Here is a 20152-nt window from a genome sequence, read left to right on the forward strand (position 1 = left end):
GGGGCGGGCGCAAAGCATCCTGGGAAGAGCCTTTAGCCCGGAGGTTCCGCCAAACGCTTGCGGGTTAATTCCTCTAAACGGTTACTAACTGACCGTTAGCTACCTGCGGTACTCCAGGCCAGTAGTGAGGAAGATAGAGAAGGTCCTGCTACTTAGGGGACCTAGATAGTAGCCCAAGATAACAAAGAGAGTTGTGATGGAGAACGTGAGGTTGCTAATCCCGTCTTGGGAGGGTCAAGGAAGGCCTCCCAGAAAGACCCGGCTTTACAGAGCAGTAAGGAAAAAGGAAGGCAGGGTGGGATGCAACCGTTATTGAAGATTTGGGGATGAAAAGTTCCCATCCGGAGGCTTTATGGTTCCTTTCAGAAGTGGGCCAAACAGCCAATCTGTTGAGGGTGTGGGAAGGGCAGGAGCTTGAGAAAAATGAAAGAGGTTTGATACCGTTTTTTGAGTAGATTGAAAAGAAGCTGACTCGAGGACGAACACTGTAAGCCCCACAAGGGGAGGGAGCTTTTGTTTTTCTTATTCGTGTGTCCCCAATGTTTGGAACAAGGACTAGACTAATTTTACCCAAAGACCCCTCTGGTTTCAACTGGATTTGGACAGTGCACAGTTGTAGTTTTTCTCAAGTGACCTTCTTGCCCTTAGCCTCATGTCCTGGGACAAAGCCACTGAAACAATTCATCCATTTTTTCCAAGTGACTTTTTGTTGAAGTCTATTACATCTGGGGCAAAAATCAGGGGTTTTGTTCACTAGGGTGTCAGCTAAATCTGGGAGGGTGCCTGGCTTGGAAGATCCCTATTCCTGCCTCCTCTCCTTGATGCATTTAATCTTTGGTTCTCCTTAAGTTCCTCTCATCCTTTGGAGCTAAATTCTTTTTTTTTTTTTTTTTGCTTTTCCTTGGGGCCTGAAACTTAGGAACCCAGGGCTTGGACTGAGACCTAGGCTGCTCCAGAGCTTGGGAATTCCTTGGCCTTGACTATCTCTCTGTACTATAATCTTTGAAAGGCTACATAAATTCATCTCCATTGTCATATTCCTAAAGTGGAAACTCAACTTATACCATCCTTCTTTGGTGAGCTCCTTCCCTCTAGAACTTTCCCCCAAGGACTGGGGCTAGGATTTAATGTGAGGGCAAGGTCTGGGGCTGAGGAAGAGTAAAAGATCAGTTAACTGCTTTTGAACTGGGAGAGGAGGACATTAACAATTGAATAAGCACAGAAAGAGGCTGGTGAGGGACTGCTATCAAAGAATAGAAGGGTCTCCAGCAGGGACTCGCTGTGTAAAGAGGGGGACCTCTGAAGAGCTAGCTACATTTCTGCTGCAGAAGTTCCCAAGATTTTGGAATTTGGAGACTCCTATGGACTATGCAGTTACTGTAGTGGGCCTTCACATCTCTAGAAGGGTTGAAGGGCTGTGGAGTAGTGCTCAACAGCAAGTGATACTAAAAAGTTGCAGAAGAATTGAGTTGGTAGTATGCCCTCGTTTGTTTTAGAATGATCCCTTCTTTGTCCTCACAAATCTGGAAATCTACACTCTTTGTGATATATCCCTAGGAACTTCTGGACAGCATAGCTAAGGAAAGAGTGGCTGCTTGCTTCCACATGTCTGGTCACAGGCTCTCTTCAGAGACAGGACCCGATGGCTGAAAGGAAAAAACTCCTCCTGCTGGAAATCAGTGTGAGAAGGTAGGGAAAAGCAAGCCCTTAACAGCAGCCCCCGGGAGAAGGTTGAAATGGACACAGTTTTGAGCAGTCAGTGCATAAGTGTTTTGCAATAGAAGTCAGACAAAGGAGATTTTCAGAAGATGAGCTCTCTGGGACAGTGTTCAGTAGGATTTAAATCAAGCCAAAGTGAGAGTATTAGAATCTGGCAATGGTGGGTAGAGACTGTACGTGATGGTGGGGTGACAAGGCAAGTGAATCAGTGGGATTCGTGGAGTTCATGGGATGTTGTGAAAGATGGGAGATTGAGATTCTGAAAAAAGGGTAAGATCTCTTGCAAGAGGAGGGATCTGATTAGAGAAGAAGGTGTAGTGTCTGAGGTGTTCTAGGGCAAAGAAGAAAAGATAAATGATGGGGGTGAAAGATGGTCCCTTAAGATTGTAGCTCTGGAGGCAGAAAGGGATCTATCTGCAGGGTTAAGATTTAATATGGGGATCTGGGAGGGCAGAGTGGAGGCAGAGAGGACCTTGGTGGAAAAGATGAGAAAGCTGGTAAGGGGGCAGAATAAGGATAAATGAAATACTAGGAGAGATCGAGGCAAGGAGGACTACTGAACAGGGGGAGAAGGCCATAATGGGAGTGGGAAAAAAGGTGAGTGGGAGCTGATGACAGAGCCTCTGGTGGCAGAGAGGAGGCCAGTGAAAGGAATGATGAAGGAATGGGACCAATTGTGAAGAGCAGGGCACAATAAGAAGAAAACAGATTGTGCAGGAGCAGAGTCAGATACAAGATTGGGAGTAACGGGAAGATGAGACTCTGTAGGGTCCTGGGAAGAAAGGCTGATAAATATGCCAGAAGGGAAGTGACATAGGGTGGGTGGTAATTGATCTGAAAATACTGGTGAAAGGGTGGAGGCCAGAGTTTAAGAAAGCTCAAGTAGAGTATCTGTTGGAACAGAAGGGGACACACAGGGAGCAGCATCTTTCCCAGGATTCCCCTAAGCAGGTCAGATACCACAGTGATGCTTTCCCAACCCTCCCTGCACACAACTTGACCCAGAAGTTACCAAAACTTTAAAAGACTATGAGCTGCAGCCAGGAGCAGAGTCAGAACAAGAGGGTCTGGCAAGAATAAGGGTACCTGAAGCAGGCTACCCATCCCCTTCCCATTTCCTCACATCTGAGACTTCATTATACTCCTTTGTACCTCACCCCAAGACTTGCTTTCTCATTCCATTCTCTATTGGTTCCTCCTTCAGGAGCAATCCCAGGCTACACTGGGGCCCTACAACTATGTAGTGCATGCTAGGAAGTGAGAAACATGAAAGAAAGAAAGAGATTAATCACTTCCAGAAAAGGTCTCATGCCACCACAGCTTCTTTCCGGCAAGTTCCACAAGCCACTATTACAAGAGACTGGGTTACATGCTGAAAAAGTGAAAATTAGTTTGACCTGAAAAAAGTGAAAATCTGCCATGCCAGTCATCAAGCTGGGAAAACAGGCACAGATGGCAAATAAAGCCAGCTGTAAAATTAGCAAAAAATTCTGTTTCTCCCAAGGAAACAGGCCAGCTATAAAGTGTCCTAATGACACTCGGTAGCAGAACTATTACTTTGTAACTGAGAAACCTTGTTTTCTAAAATCGTAGTTCATTGGAAACTTTGCTTTTGAAATCATTTCAGTAAGAGCAAAGCATCCTTTCCTGAAGGATCTAATTCACACTGACACACAGCACCTGCCTTGATTTTCAACCCAGATTCACATAAGGGTGTTTGGGATATAACATTATATATCTATCTTAATTTGTAGTGTCTAAGGAAAAGAGACCTACTGTCCACTTTGCCATTCAGACATGATGTTGCCACTTTACACAAAGCCCTGCTTTGCTTTAGCATATCAAAATACTATTTCATATAAATTTCACTTTATGCCACCCTTCCCCAAATCATATAACTTTTTCCCATTCTTGGTGACACACCCCATGGTTCCTCCAATGTGTGACCTCCATTGCAATGAGCCAATAACCCTGATTTTGTCAGACTACCACATTGCTCCAGGTGTCCTGATTAGGAAATTTGGAGGGTCTCTGAATATTTGCTCGGATCCCTCCCTACAAAGGATTGGCCTCCATGACAGTAATAATGTGTACATCTGAGACTTCTCAAGTCTCAAGACATTCAAGGTTTGTCTGTCCTTGATTGTGTGGCTTTACACTGAATTTAGATTCTGGTTGTCCCTTTGATCCTTCAATATCAGTTTATATGCCCCCTGGAATTTTTTGGTTTCCTATCAAACTAGTGTCTCCTGGTGAAATTGGGTTTTTAACACCCTGTCCTGACTAGTGTTTATCTCAATTCAGTAACGCAATCATGTCCGACTCTTTGTGACTCCGTGGACTGCAGCACACCAGGCTTCCCTGTCCATCACCAACTCCCGGACTTTGCTCAAACTCCTGTCCATGGAGTCGGTGATGCCATCCAACCATCTCATCCTCTGTCATCCCCTTCCCCTCCCACCTTCAATCTTTCCCAGCATCAGGGTCTTTTCCAATGAGTCAGCTCTTCGCATCAGGTGGCCAAACTACTGGAGTTTCAGCTTTAGCATCAGTCCTTCCAATGAATATTCAGGACCGATTTCTTTTAGAATTGACTGGTTGGATCTTCTTGCAGTCCAAGAGACTCTCAAGAGTCTTCTCCAACACCACAGTTCAAAAGCATCAATTCTTTGGCTCTCAGCTTTCTTTATAGGCCAACTCTCACATCCATACATGACCACTGGAAAAACCATAGCTTTGACCTTTGTTGGCAAAGTAATGGCTCTGCTTTCTAATATGCTGTCTGAGTTGGTCATAGCTTTTCTTCCAAGGGGCAAGCATCTTTTAATTTCATGGCTGCAGTCACCATCTGCAGTGATGTTGGAGCCAAAGAAAATAGTCTCTGTCTCCATTGTTTCCTCATCTATTCACCATGAAGTGTTGGGACCAGATGCCATAATCTTAGTTTTTTGAATGTTGAGTTTTAAGTCAAGTTTTTCACTCTCCTCTTTCACTTTCATCAAGAGGCTCTTCAGTTCCTCTTTGCTTTCTGCCATAAGAGTGGTGTCATCTGCATATCTGAGGTTATTGATATTTCTCCCAGAAATCTTGATTCCAGCTTATGCTTCATCCAGCCCAGTATTTAGCATGATGTTCTCTGCATGTAAGTTAAATAAGCAGGGTGACGATATGCAGCCTTGACATACTCCTTTCCCGATTTGGAACCAGTCAGTTGTTCCCATGTCTGGTTCTAACTATTACTTCCTGACCTACATACAGATTTCTCAAGAGGCAGGTCAGATGGTCTGGTATTCCTATCTCTTTAAGAATTTTCCACAACTTGTTGTGATCCACACAGTCAAAGGCTTTGGCATAGTCAATAAAGCAGAAGTAGATGTTTTTCTGGAACTCTATTGCTTTTTTGATGATCCAACGGATGTTAGCAATTTGAACTCTGGTTCCTCTGAGCTGGATGTTCAAATCCAGCTTGAACATCTGGAAGTTCATGGTTCAAGTACTGTTGAAGCCTAGCTTGGAGAATTTTGAGCATTACTTAGCTAGCGTGTGAGAGGAGTGCAATTGTGTGGTAGTTTGAACATTCTTTGGCCTTGCCTTTCTTTGGGATTGGGATGAAAACTGACCTTTTCCAGTCCTGTGGCCACTGCTGAGTTTTCCAAATTTGCTGGCATATTGAGTGCAGCACTTCCACAGCATCATCTTTTAGGATTTGAAAGAGCTCAACTGGAATTTCAGTGCCTCCACTAGCTTTGTTCATAGTGATGCTTCCCTAAGGTCCACTTGACTTCACATTCCAGGAAGTCTAGAAATTTATCTACTGTCTTCTATTTGTCTATGAGAAATTTCCCGTCTTCTCTGGGTATGAGAACTTGGTTTTAGGAAAGAGCTGTCCACACTTCCTGAGAGCCAGGTAACTGCTGATTATTCAGGTCAGCAAGGAGAGGCAGCTTAACCTTAGGGTTGAGGACTCAGCACAAGTGATGTTTTACCTTTGATCAACAGTCAAGCAATCTCTCATGGGCTTGTCTGCTAACAAGCTTGTGCTACTTCCTGGCATAATTCACTGAGAATAAATTAAAATTATGTGACCACTGGGGGATCTTTGACATGAACAAGAATGTTCATTTGAGAAATGCTTGAGGCATAAAGGGAAAAGAAACTCTCATGAGATTGTATAACTGGTCTAAGAGAGATCACTGTGATTAATGTAGAGATTTCCTCTCTATTTCCATTCTTTAGGGATTAATAAGCACTAGTTTTTTATTATATGGCTTGATAACACTGTCAAGGACTTGAGTAACTGTTTAAAGCAGCTATAATGACTTTATTTTTTGTGTCTTTATATATATGAAAAAGGTTTTCCTGCCTCTAAACTTTCTCCTCCTCCTTACAGAAAGATAACCTCTTAGTGATAATTTCATATTTGTCTAAAGCTACCCTCTCTCTCACTTTTTTTTTGTTGTTAGTGTTCTATCCTCCTCTTTTCACCTCACTGGGGACAACTTTAAAGATTAATTGCTCAGAAAAAAAAAACATTGTCACTATTTTGCATACTAAATAATAATAATTGTCTAAGAAGCAAGAAAAATGTCTGTAATTTGTCTTGCATTATATAATATAGACAAATGTATTTAAAGAATGGACTTAATTCCTATAGCTATAAGGAATGATCTCCTTCAATTTAAGAGCTTATTTTTAGATTTTAAGGCTATTTAAATTTTGTCTCATGAATACAAAATTTATAAAGTACATTTTAAAAATATCCTGTAATATTTCTGATAAATCAATTGGGACAAATTGAAATGAGTTAATCATATTGATTGTGCTTCCCTGATAGCTCAGTTGGTAAAGAATCTGCCTGCAATGCAGGAGACCCTGGTTTGATTCCTGGGTCAGGAAGATCCACTGGAGAAGAGATAGGTTACCCACTCCAATATTCTTGGGCTTCCCTTGTGGCTCAGCTGATAAGGAATCCACCTGCAATGTGGGAGACTTGGGCTCAATCCCTTGGTTGGGAAGATCCCCTGGAGAAGGGAAAGACTACATCCATACATGGCTACTGGAAAAACCATAGCCTTGACTAGACGGACCTTTGTTGGCAAAGTAATGTCTCTGCTTTTGAATATGCTGTCTAGGTTGGTCATAACTTTCCTTCCAAGGAGTAAACGTCTTTTAATTTCATGGCTGCAATCACCATCTGCAGTGATTTTGGAGCCCCCAAAAATAAAGTCTGACACTGTTTCCACTGTTTCCCCATCTATCTTCCATGAAGTGATGGGACCAGATGCCATGATCTTAGTTTTCTAGATGTTGAGCTTTAAGCCAACTTTTTCACTCTCCTCTTTCACTTTCATCAAGAGGCTTTTTAGTTCCTCTTTACTTTCTGCCATAAAGGTGGTGTGAGAGTCAGACTGTGAAGAAGGCTGAGAGCCGAAGAATTGATGCTTTTTAACTGTGGTATTGGAGAAGACTCTTGAGAGTCCCTTGGACTGCAAGGAGATCCAACCAGTCCATTCTGAAGGAGATCAGCCCTGGGATTTCTTTGGAAGGAATGATGCTAAAGCTGAAACTCCAGTACTTTGACCACCTCATGCGAAGAGTTAACTCATTGGAAAAGACTCTGATGCTGGGAGAAATTGGGGGCAAGAGGAGAAGGGGACAACAGAGGATGAGATGGTTGGATGGCATCACGGACTCGATGGACATGAGTTTGAGTGAACTCTGGGTGTTGGTGATGGACAGGGAGGCCTGGCATGCTGCAATTCATGGGGTTGCAAAGAGTCAGACACAACTGAGCTACTGAACTGATGAACCCACTCCAGTATTCTAGCCTGGAGAATTCCATGGAATGTATAGTCCATGGGGTCACAAAGAGTCGGACAGGACTGAACGACCTTTCACTTTCAATCATATTGATTAGAGACAATCCTATATCTATATTGCTCTGGGTTTGTTATATAAAATTAATGCTAAGACAATATTGTAGTATATATAACTAGTATTAGAACTTTAAGACTTAAAGTTTTTAAATTTTATGTATTGGTTTTATGGGACAAGCAAAGAATCATTGTTGAAACATTTTAAGATTATAAAATATAAAATTGTTTTTAAGTGAAATCATAGATGTCTTATAAATGGTTTCGATTTTATAAAATTCTTAAAATACTACAAATCATGAGGACTTAATTTTTTAGCTAAAATTGTAACTTCCAAATAATTAAAAAGTTAAGACTTTAGAAAATGTTGAGTTACTTGATATATAATATTTGAATAGCTGAATAGTTTCTAAAGCTAAAAAAAAACCCATATACATGTGGTCTTAATTTATCCATATTCATATGTGTTATATAGGGCTATAGATTAATAGGGTGTATAAGTGAGTTTGGTTGATGTGTTCGTTCTGTCTTCTGAAAATGTAAAAGGTAATCTCAAATGTGTGCCCATAAAAATTTAGTCTAGCAGTTTAGTTTTCCCTGTGTCTGAAGAAAACAAAAATTGGTTACTTTGGCTAAAGGCAGTAATCAATAAAATTATAAAAACTGTATTTAGTATAATAATTATAGAAAATGAGAATATGTTTATGACAATGGTTTATTAAGGATTTATTAAATGATAATTCAGTGTAATATATACACTTGTTTTAATGTGCTGAGATAAAGAATATCTTAAAAACTGAAATTGTATGTATATTATATATTTACGTATGTCTAAATATACATACGAAGCATTTAATATGCTTTAATTCTATAAATGACAAAAACGAAAATTCAAGGTTATATTCCATGTTAATAGATTTATTCACAAAAAGGCTTATAAATCTTTGACTGCAAATTGTAATATACACACGAAGAGTAATAGTAGGGTTTTCTTTCCATAAAATGAGCAAGTTATTTTGTGCTTATATAAGAGTTTCCTTTTGATTTACCAAAGTATCCTGATAACTCTCTGTCCTCCTGTCATTCTCTTGAATAATAACACAAATTTCTTTTTTTTTTTTTTAAGTTACTAGATCAGATATCAGAGGAAAACTGGTTGAACTTCAGTGAGGAGCTTACCAGGTACTGTTAACAACTAACACAAAAGTAATTCCAAGTCAACAGACACACGATACGAAGTACTTGAAAGTCTGTCCTAAAACCTCAGAGGAATCGGAGGAATCATCCCAAAGCAGATAACTGCAGGAAGTGTCGCCTCCCAGAGACCCACCAGACAAGATCACCAGAGCCGCAAATTGCCTTTTGCTCTTTTTCTTTGAGCTTTCCTCTCTGCCAAGTTAAGGTTTAAATTGTTGACACTTCTTATCTATGAACTATGATACTTTGAAGGTCTTTATCCTTAATACTGTTCTCTTTGTTTTTTTCCCCAATTGCTCACTCCTTGGTGTGAATCCAGTGCTGGGCTGCAGTTTGCTCATGGTTTGGCAACAGTACGCAATTACCCTGTCTACTGGGTTTGTACTCAATTTTCTTCGGGTGCCACCCAGCTTCCTTTGCTATCAATTTCTTGGAATTAATCCACTCATTTCCTTCCTTGGTGGGTAAGACTCAACCAGGAGGTGGGCAGGGGATGAAAAGTAAGAGGCCAAACAACCAGAATTTTAAAACCCCCTGTTATGTCATACATAGAAAGGAAGGTTTCAGCCCTAAATAAAACAATTCTCCCAAAAACTTTTGTGAAAATTTAGCTATTCCAAGCAAATTTTCACAAAAGTCAGTGATGGAGGATGAAAGGCATGATAAGGGGGTACTTTGAGAAAACATAAAACAGGGAATTCGTTGACGGTTGAGTGGTTGGGACGCCACACTTTCACTGCCAAGGGCTGGGATTCAACCTGTGTTTGGGGAACTAAGAGCCGCAAACCACACAGTGCAGCAAAAGAGGGAAAAAAAGAAAACAGAGAAGACAGTAAGAGGAAATGAGACAGTGAAGAGTTCCGTGGGGGAAGATGGGCCCCATAGGGTACTCAGTCAAAAACGAAAAAGAGAGGTAACTATGCCTCTGGCGAGGCCCCATAGAAGTAGGAGCTACTGCCATCGAGTCTGTAAATGGTCTGGAACTTGGGCCTCTGTGGAATCCAGTCAGAAGGTAGAAACCAGAGGTACACAGGCTGAGAGAGGGCCTGGTTGCAGGTTTTCTGAGGCTCACTGAGAGGCTGAAGGTAGAGACTGAGCTGACCTTGCTCAGAGGAATGATGGGAAGCCCAGGCCTTGGCTGCATCATCTCCCACAGGCTCCCAAAACAGTAGAATGTCAGCTTCCTTGGCCTCACCTCCCTACTCACAGTGGGGATCTTGATAAAAATGGTTGTCACAAACTGCCTGTAGCAGACAGCTTGTCCAAGTGGCTGCAGACGACAAGCTAAAATCTAGAAAGCTGGGATGGGGGCCTCACCGAGCCAGAAACACACTCCATTCCCCCACATCCAAGACTTCACACTGCTTGTCTGATTCCTCACACCAAGGCTTTCTTTTACATTCCCTTCTCTGTAGGTTTCCCCTCCAATATCAACCCCAGGCTTCACTGAGCTCTGGACTGCAGGAGTCATCCTAGGGAGAGGGATACAGGAAAAAGGGGAGACTAATCTGTTCACCAGAAAACCTTATTCTGTGCTTCAGTAGATTCTTTTCAGTCAGCCTCTCTAGTCTGAGAATCCAAAAACCTGGGTTACTTGTGGTGAAGAGAAGAACAAAGTGTTATTTTAGGAGGCTGAGTAGAATGATCCTTTGTGGCAGAGACGTTGCGGAGACTAAGACTTTGAAAACACCAAATTTAGTGTGTAAAATTGTCCATGACAATAATAGTGAGGGCTTTCACAGACATTATCTCATGTGATCCTCACAACAACCCTGTGAGGTATGGAGGCCAGGAATTACCTCTGAGGAGGAACTTGAATTTTGGGGAAGTTAAATAGCTTGTCCAAAATCAGGATCAAGGAGCTCTGCCTCCTAAATCAATAGAGGTTCCAGTGTATCTCACACCACCACCAGTGGGCAAGACTCATGGTCCAGCTCCATCATTCTTTCACTCTGCTTCCTAATAGAGACTTGCTCTAGGAACTGACATGCTCAGAGATTGTGGACCTGGGCCTTCATGGGAAGGTGAGAGTAACACCTCTAGGTAGCCCAGAGTTGACTAGACAAAACCTTACCTTTTAACGCTACACCTTTGTTCCTCTTTGACTCTGCACTAAAGTTGAGAGGCTAGAGGAGTGACTAGGACTGAATTTTCACTTTCTTCTCCCTAGGCAAGCCATAGACATACATTCATTTATTCATGGATAATCTGATTTTCCATATTAAGTTACTAAAGCTCTGTGATCCATCTCTGCTAGTTAAAGTGGATAAAATATTTTCTAGTTTTCCTTTGAAAACTTCATGAAGGGTTTTCTGTATGTCATGTTCAATTGATTTTTTTCAGTCCTTGTCCTTTGCAGATGAAGGGCACTAATTTCCAGAACTGCAGGTGCATGTATATTCCTTCACATGGGACTTGCCCCTGCTCACAGAGGCTCAGCCTCTGATTCAAGGCTTTCAAAAGGCTCAGAGGATTGCTCTCCGTAGCAGCCCTAACACAAAGGGAAGCCCTGGCCCAGGGACGCCTCAGATGGAACAAAACAGGTGAACCAAAGTTGAAGGACCCTGTCCTCCTACAGGAATCCTGAACTCAATAGTCCAGTCCACAGCCAGTGACTCACTGTAATCAGGATGCTACCATGGATCCCTCTGCCAACCCCCAGAAGGTCTGTGAGCTTCAAGCCCTCCCCTGTTCCCCATATTCTAATCTTCCCCGAGAGTCTCCATCTTAGGTGTCTCTCTCCCAACATAATTGATTTGGAAAAGGAGAAAAAGGTTAATCTCTGCTGGTCGCTGGCCCTAGGATTCCTTTGTCAAATTAATGTGTCTGTTTTCCTATATGTTAGTAAACTTTATTTCTCTAAACGGTAGAGGAATGGAAAAATGGATCCCATGCTATACAGAAAGTATGAAACGGAACTAGAACCCCAAGACTCAACTGAGATGCATTTGAAAGCAGAGTTTATCTGAAGTGCACGTCAACCTCAGACAGCTGAGGAGCCGTGGAATAGCGACAGTGTTCTTGAGGGTGGGAGAGGACCCTTAACGAGGAAGGTGAACTCACAGTTCCTCTTCACAGCAGCCAGCCTGATAGCTCCCTCCAGCCTTCCCTGGGTCTTCTAGATCCTTCCATCTTTCCATATCATAGATACACTGTAGCATTATTTTCTATTTATTCCTCTTACAACACTAATTGCGTTGTCCGTTACCTCCTTGGTCACCTGAGCTTTAATCTTGCCAATTATATAGCCTTTGAAAACCTGAAGTTCTTCCAGGAATTTTCGCTAATTCCCAGAGATTTGCCTTCTCAGGATTTCCTCTGTTCTTAGGTTCAGCTTCCTACCTCCCAGGCCAGACACAAGACACAACTCCACATTCACTCACGAGAGTCCACTTTCACATAAAAGCGTTAGTGAGCAATGCAGTCTTTACAAAAGATACTGTGAGAGTGACGAATAAGGCCATGTATGGGGAGATCGACCTCCTGGCAAACAGCTCTAAGAGCCCTGACTGCTAAATTAAGCACTGAATTAGTTCCTTCCCTGAAACAGTCCTAGCCCAGGGCACTCAGTCCTTTCCCACCCAGATGATGAGGTTTTGCTGAACTGGCAGCAAAACTCTCTCTCAAGAATGAGGGATAGATTCTCAGTTTACATTGCTTCTGAGATAGCATTGTTTTCAGGTCCTTTCAATGAACAGAAAAAGAAAAAAAAATTAACCATGAGTTCATATTAATACGTACAATTCAAATTTAACACCAGGTTTTTACTTTGTATCTCATTTCTCTCACAATGAAAACTTTGGATCTTAGTAACATTAATGTTATTTGTTCTATCCTAATATATATATATATGTAATTTTAAACTTTATAGTACAAGCATTATACCTAATAATAAAATTGAGTGAAGTTTCAAGTTATTTGCAATTTTTTTTTCCTTAGAATATACCCACCAAGAAGATAAACCAGAAGAGCATGTTCCAAAGTCACTTGAAATAATTCTTATCTCTATATGGGTATATAACCAAATTGGTGTCAATTCATTCTCAATTTTAGGATTAGCTTTACTTTCTGTGTATTAAAACTAAAACATTTACATAGGTCTAAGTCAAAAATAAATTATACTCAGAGACGTCCACTCCCAGCCCTTTCATTTGATTCAAAATAGATTTTATTTCTTCTCAAGATGTAGAAGGGATGTGAGAAGCAGGAAAGGATAGGAACTTTGTAGAAAGAAACTGTGGTCTAAATCCACTTGCTGTTTGAGGTTGGGAGTTGGGCATTTCCTACTTTTTAAGACTTGATTTTTTCACATGAAAATGAGAACAAAATAACCATCTCCTAGAAATATCCTGCAGATTAAATTAGATACTATCTGTGAATTCCCCAGTCTGTATTAAGTACTCAAAACATGACAGATATTCAGTATATTTTATCTGAAAAGCTTAATAAAACTTAGAAATGTTAGACCAGCTTGTCACCCAATTTTAGTGTCCTTTTAAAAATACTTTTCCATAATGTAGAAATAATAATGTATGATAATACTCGAGACAGAATTCAGAAGATCTATATCTTCTATAGCCTATATCTAAAGAGATATAAAAGTAACTTTTATCTAGTAGAACCCAAAATACTAGATTTGTTTGGATGGCAGTAGTGAGGTAGACTACCAAGAAAGAGATAAAAAGGAGGGATACTCAAAAGAGATATGTTATGGACTGAATGTTTGTGTCCCCCCAGAATTCCTGTATTGAGACTGTCCCACAATGTGAACATGTTAGGTGATGGAGCCTTTAGGAGGGGATTAGGATTAGATGAGGTCATGAGCATGGAGCCTTTGTGAATGGCATTAGAGCCCTCATAAGAGTCACGAGAAAGCTTGCTTCCTGTCTCTCTCTTCTGCCATGTGAAGACAGCGAGAAGATGGCTATCCAGGAAACAGGCTCTCAACAGACACCAAATCTGCTAGCACTTTGATCTTGGACTTCACAGCCTCTAGAACTGTGAGAAATAAATGTTTGCTGTTTAAGCTACCCAGTCTATGGTATTTTTGTTACAGCAGCCCCAACAGACTAACAAACATCTGTTCTAGAACTAAATGAAGGTGGGTAAAGTCCTTGTTGCTGTTTCATCACTAAGTCATGTCCAACTCTTTGCGATCTCATGGACTGTAGCCCACCAGGCTCATCTGTCCATGGGATTCTCCAGGCAAGAATATTGGAGTGGGTTGCCATTTCTTTCTCCAAGGGATCTTCCCAACCCATGGATCAAACTCGAGTCTCCTGTTTGCAGTCATCTCCTTTTTGCCAGGCAGATTCTTCTGCCACTGAGCCAGCCATCTGGGAAGCCTGATAAAGTACTTAGCAAACCCGGAGTTCAAAAATGAAACTACTTACTATGTTATCTATTAAACATGCCTAAACAGAGACTTAAGAGAGAAAGGCTGAGAGATAGATAATAAAGTAGCTAAGGAAAACAAGTACACAAAAATCAAGTTTCTCAAATTCTACCTAGGGACTTAATATTGGAGAGGGAATTTGTGGTAAGGTGCTGGTTTTAGGACTGAAAGAAACATTCTAATAAAAGGTATGTTTTCCCTAAATTGATAAATCATTGCAGCTTTAACTGTTGGGGCAATTGTCTAACACGGGAGGAAAATTGGATATAATCCTATAAGATCTTTTTAAAAACACCATAAAAAGCTTTAGAAGATTATCATCTTGGAGTAGGAAAAGCATTTGTATATTTTAAAGCTATTTTCAAAGTATAATAGTAGAGCATGCTTTTAATAATTCAAACAGCACATAAATGTATAAACCACAAAATGTAAACACTCTTTCCATCCCTCTCTACTCCCACTGCCTAAAACGGTGAGGTAAGCACAGTTAACAGTTTGATGTGTATGGAAAGGCACACCTCACTGCATGCATTTAGTCCCACAGCCATATCACACTTAGCGGCAAAGGAGGCTGGTAAATGCAGTCTGCAACTGAGCAGCCATATGTCCACCTAAAAATCCTATCGAAGAAGAGTGTTTTGCTAAAACAACCCATTATTTTCTGCCATGGCCTTCATCCTGCTTTACCCATCTTCAACAGGAAGGCTTGGATTTTTCTTGATCTGGCTGTGAACCTTTGCCATTTGCTAAATGGCCTTGGTTAGGGGAAGTCTCCTTAATGCCATCACATCTCCTGGTGACATATAGTTGGCCATGTGAGCTCCCTAACAGTGATGGAAAAGCTGGGGCCTGAAGAGGGTGTCTGGGAACTCAGGCTAGAGCACCAACCCATTGTGTTTTGAAGATACGGTTTTGATGTGTGGAGTCTTTCCCCCCAGTATTATGAAACTGGCTTGGCTGTTACTGGGGGTAACTCATTCTTGCTGTCCATAGAGGGAGCACAATCACATTGTTTCTGCAAAGAGTGCGCTCCTGCCAGGCCACTTGCACCTGCAGACAAGCCTGTTCCTCTTTAAGTGGTTCTTTAAGGATTCAAAAGTAGTGAAAGACTTTGGATAGTGAGAGAGTCATTTCCTAGGCAGGTTGATAAGGAGTCTAGGGGACCCCAAGGAGAGAGAGGTCTGGAATTCTCAAGGAGGAAGAAAGGACAAACTTTTTTTCCTTCTCTACATTCCTTAGGATTATATAACAATAATGTATCCTGCCTGAGGACAGTCTCTGGATTAAACGTTCTGGCTAATTCTGTTATCTTAAAATGTAAATTATGGGAGTAGATCTGGTGAGGTCTTTACAACCTCCAGACATTCTTTGGATTCATTGGAGAGTATATAATTTCATTGCTAACACTAGCAAGCGGTTACTCTTTCTGCCCTCTTCTGATGCCTCTGTCAGAAGTTTTCTCTATCTCCTTTATACTTTAATAAAACTTTATTACACAAAAGCTCTGAGCAATCAAGCCTCGTCTCTGGCCCTGGATTGAATTCTTCTCCTCTGGGGGCCAAGAATCCCGGTGTCTTTGCGTGATTCAACAACAACCTTTCAATAGGCTGAGCTGCACGCAGCTGCACCAGAAGCTCCAATGCTGTGAAGAGAGAGAATATAGGACAAGACCCTGGGAATCTCACAATGGTCCCAGTTCTTCTGTTCACCAGCGATGTATCCTTGGCGAACTGCTTCCCAAACCAGAGCCTGTTTTCTCATCTAAAAAGGAGTTGGAGCAGATCATTTCTGTTTCAATTCCCCAGCTGTCCATGACCTTTTCCTATCTATTTCTTGTTGGGATCTATTTCTTGTTGGGAACACTTCAGCATTAACCTTAGGGGAAAGACAAATCTTTCCTTCTCATCTGTTTCTCATGTGTCCATTACCAGACATGGAAGAATCCAAGGTCTTCAAAATGATTCACCCCTGTGTACCTTCTGGAGACCAGAAACCTGGGCTGATGCATTGGGTCAGTTTCAAACAGGTGTCAAATGGATTTTAACACGGTGTTCACTATTGGTTCCCACAATCAAGTCTACAGGGAGACTGGAAAGAAAGTGAAAGTGAAGTCGCTCAGTCGTGTCTGACTCTTTGCGACCCTGTGAACTGTAGCCTACCAGGCTTCTCCGTCCATGGGGTTCTCCAGGCAAGAGTACTGGAGTGGGTTACCATTTCCTTCTCCTGGGAATCTTCCCGACCCAGGGATCGAACCTGGGTCTCCCACATTGGAGGCAGATGCTTTAACCTTTGAGAGACGAGGGTAGGAAGCAAACAGAGGAATGAAAAATGTGTGTAATGGTTAGAGCAGTATTTTCTCTTTAAGACTCTATGGACACACCCAGGGCATGACACACGCTGAAGCTAAGTCTTTGGTTTTTAAGGGTGAAAGTGACCAAAAACACAGATCTCCATAAAACCCACTACAGGATGAGTCAAGAAAGAATGAAATGTCAATGAGAGCACCTTTTTCAGGCTCTTACACTATGTTGCCAAAGTTTCTAGTGTTTTCTCCTTTTCTTAAAAATAAATTTCATCTGCATAGCGCATTTACTTGGAGGAAAAATTGAAAGGCATTAAAGGATACAAATTAAAAAGTAAATTTTCCTCTCGCCATTTCCAGTGTTCTGAGTTCTCACAAAGCTTGTATTTCAGAGACAGCCCATGTCCACACTTGCATAAATGCAGGTCTGTAACTTTGGGGGACCTCTATGGTTGCCTCGGTTTTCATAAAACTGCTTTGAGTGTAAACTACATTTAGTGCTAAGAATAGCTAGAGTTGCAAGTAGAACACTGGCAATGATTTTAGTATTCTTCTTCACTTTCACTCAGTCCTTGGGGGATTTCATTCATGCCCTTGGTGGTGGTGGTTTAGTAGCTAAGTCATGTCTGACTCTTGTGACCCTATGGACTGTAGCCTGCCAAGATCCATGGGATTCTCAGGCAAGAATACTGGAGTGGGTTGCCATTTCCTTCTCCAGGGGATCTTTCTAACCCAGGAATCGAACCTGGGATTCCTGCCTTGCAGGCAAATTCTTTACCGATCAAGCTATGAGGGAAACCCATTCATGCCCTTGGCTTTCCTCTAATCTGAAACTTCCCAGGCCTCTACCCCTGGCCCTGCTTTCTTTCCTGAGCCTATACTTGGATTCCAGCCACATCTTTCCACCTGGAGTGGGTACCCCAAACTCAGGTGCCAATGGAATTGGTCCCTTTACCCCAGACCAGCTCCTTTTCACCTCTTCCCAGGCTCCAGGTTTCCCCATTCAACTGTTAGGAATGTATATCACTTCTCTTCCCTTCCACCTTCTGCCTCATTCCTCTGGAAAGCCCCTTCCTCTTCCTCACCTTTTCCTTGCTAAATTTAATTTCATTGTCACCTCTCACTGGAGCAGATACGTACATAATGCTTATTCTGTGCTAGGTACTATCCTAAGTGCCTCACAAATATCAACTCATCTTATCCTCACAATAACCCCATAACAGATATGCTATTATCATCCTCATTTTACAGATGAGGAAACTGAGCCCAAAATAATAAATAACTCCATTCCCTAAGCTCTACTGTGCCTCTTTTGACTACATTTTCTATGGCCTCTTCTGCCCTCAGACACAGCAGTTTCTTATTCCTGGAAATCTTCCTGAGTTCCCACTATTGTCACAATAGTTTCAAACTTTTAGTCTATCTCCCTCCATGTAAAATACTGCCAGATAAAATTGCATGGGGCATGTTCATACTGGAAACTTACTTCTTGTTTACTGAAATTTCAATTTAACTGAGCATCCTTATCATTATTTGCTAATTCTGACAACCCTACTCCCGCAAAACCACAAACATCTTGGCAGCAAGATGTCCCACCCACCCACCCTCATGGGCTAGAACAGAGCCTGGGCCAGGTGGGCACTCACTCACTTGACTGTATTGAAGTCAGGTGCTCAGTGAATGGTGAGCGCTTGCCATGTTAGCTTTTACTATGCTTTGCATTTGGAAAGCTATGTCCCCCCGCCAATGCACCAAATAGTGTTTTGTGCACCATAATTAAATCCAATGTCTCTTGGAGTCTCATTTTTCTCATCAACAAAATGAGAATATTGTTCAACACCCACTCCCCCATGCTGTTTTCTAGGCTGCTTACAAGGATCAAATGCCACAGGTGAGGTGCAAAGGTGCTTTGAAACTGAGAAAAGCTGCACTGTTGTGAAAGATGCAAACAATTACCAACATTAGCATATCTAACTTAACAATAGGGAAATACTCGGCCTATATTTAATCTGATTTTTCAGTAGTTTTAAATATTGAAAACTACTAATTGATTGCTAAGAAACAGCATGGCAAAGGAACTGAGACAGTGAGAAAATCCAGGTTTTCCTTGATAGCTAAAAGAGGGTAGAAAAAAGAGCAGAGGGAAAAGACCCATCGGATACAGGAGCAGACACTGTTCTGGTAGGTGCCCCTCCAGAAACCCCAATGCCCAGTGACCCGGCCCAATGCCAAGATCCCCTGAAACTGCCTCCAAAAATTGTTTTCCATATTATGTTTCTTATTACTATTTCATCAATTTAGGAAAATAAGGCCAAAAATGGTAAAATTCCACGTCCAACTTCTTCATGTCTTAGACATCCACAAGTTAGGACTGAATCTGGCCACTTCTTCTAAGACCTGAGTGAGTAGAAAGTTGCCTCTTGGTTTCAGAAGGAAAAGGAACAAGCTGCAAAAATATCCTCATGTCTTTACCTTCCTCTTCCCCAATTACTTAAAATTCATCCTGTGAGTTGCTGCCAATTCACTGAGTTAAAACTTTAGGGACCTGATTTACTTGGGAATCTGAACACACAACCAGAGATTACAATGGATGGAAACACATCATTCAGAGGAGAAAGGATGGTGGTCAGCTCATGCAAAGCTCCAAATTCTTAGATCATTAGAAAAACGTTGCCAGGTGGCCAACATTGAGGCTGACCCCTTGTTCCAACTCCATCTGGAAGGTAGAAGACCTTGAATTACTTGGTCTCAATTTATACACTTACAGTTGGTCAATAAAGTAATTGTCTTAATCCAAAATGCATGCCAGTGACCAAGGTATTTTCAGCTGTATATGTGGACAGCTTTTTAACACATAATTGTCTCAGTTCTCTGATCTATTTGAAATTGGACCCCCTTAGACTTTGTTTTTCCTACAAATGTTCTGTGTTTAATTTCTAGAATTTAATTTATAACAGAAGCACATAAAAAGGTGAGAACTTCCTTCTTCACTACCTTGGTTTTCATTGTGTGGCAATCTGATGCTGGAATTACCTTTTTGACACTTAATGCATTTTTAACTATCAATACTTTTATAATCAAACAAGGGCTTTGAGAGGAATTTAACACTTGCCACAAGTCCTAGCTTGTTCTTACTCCAGGCGGCCTCTCTTCTGGATTCATGCTAGGAATAAATCATTTGGGAATCAGATGCTTTCTTATTCTCAGCTGTTTTTGTGTTTTCTTCTCTTACACCTAGCTTCATCTACACTGGCAAATGAAGTGAAGGATTCAGACTATTACTCAGATAATGTGACCAAAATTCCCCTTATAGGAATTTTATTTGTTGGTGTGTCTTAGAAGTGAAAGTAAGGGCTTACCTTTAAACCCAAACAACTTGACATCCAGTGCTGTTGGGCAAAACCATGGCCAGTTAGTAGAGTTTTGCTGGAACAAAATCTACTTATACTTCTACACCAGGGGTGTTATTTATATCTATGAGTCTCTTGCTCTTCCTCCTCTCTATAAAATCAGAATAACAATTCCTACATTGCCAGATCATTGATGAAATTAAATGAGATAAATATGAAGATTTATACATGCAATAGATATTCTGTACATATTTTAAAACATATTTGCACAAATATACAACACTTCATGGTAAATAGATGGGGAAACAATGGAAAC

General features: G+C 41.3%; 2 long non-coding RNA genes across 4 annotated transcripts in view; one reads left to right on the forward strand and one right to left on the reverse strand.

Annotated features, from left to right (window-relative positions):
• LOC147367757 (uncharacterized) lies at window positions 1-12702 on the forward strand. The gene is made up of 3 exons (XR_015132077.1): window positions 1-274; window positions 1558-1689; window positions 8719-12702. It is a non-coding gene; the product is annotated as an uncharacterized LOC147367757 (long non-coding RNA).
• The window catches only part of LOC147367758 (uncharacterized), a 21946-nt gene continuing 13996 nt past the window's right edge, over window positions 12203-20152 (reverse strand). Inside the window, exons 3-4 of one of the 3 annotated variants that reach the window (XR_015132079.1) lie at window positions 16344-16471; window positions 12203-15826 (exon numbers count right to left, since the gene is read on the reverse strand). This is a non-coding gene — a long non-coding RNA (uncharacterized LOC147367758). Of the gene's footprint in view, window positions 16472-20152 lie in introns of all 3 variants that reach the window. The other 2 variants (XR_015132080.1, XR_015132078.1) reach the window with 2 other exon arrangements.

Source organism: Bos grunniens, chromosome 8 (assembly GCF_055505025.1).
Source record: "Bos grunniens cultivar Pamir isolate PY7600 chromosome 8, Bosgru_T2T1.0, whole genome shotgun sequence".
NCBI lineage: Eukaryota > Metazoa > Chordata > Mammalia > Artiodactyla > Bovidae > Bos > Bos grunniens.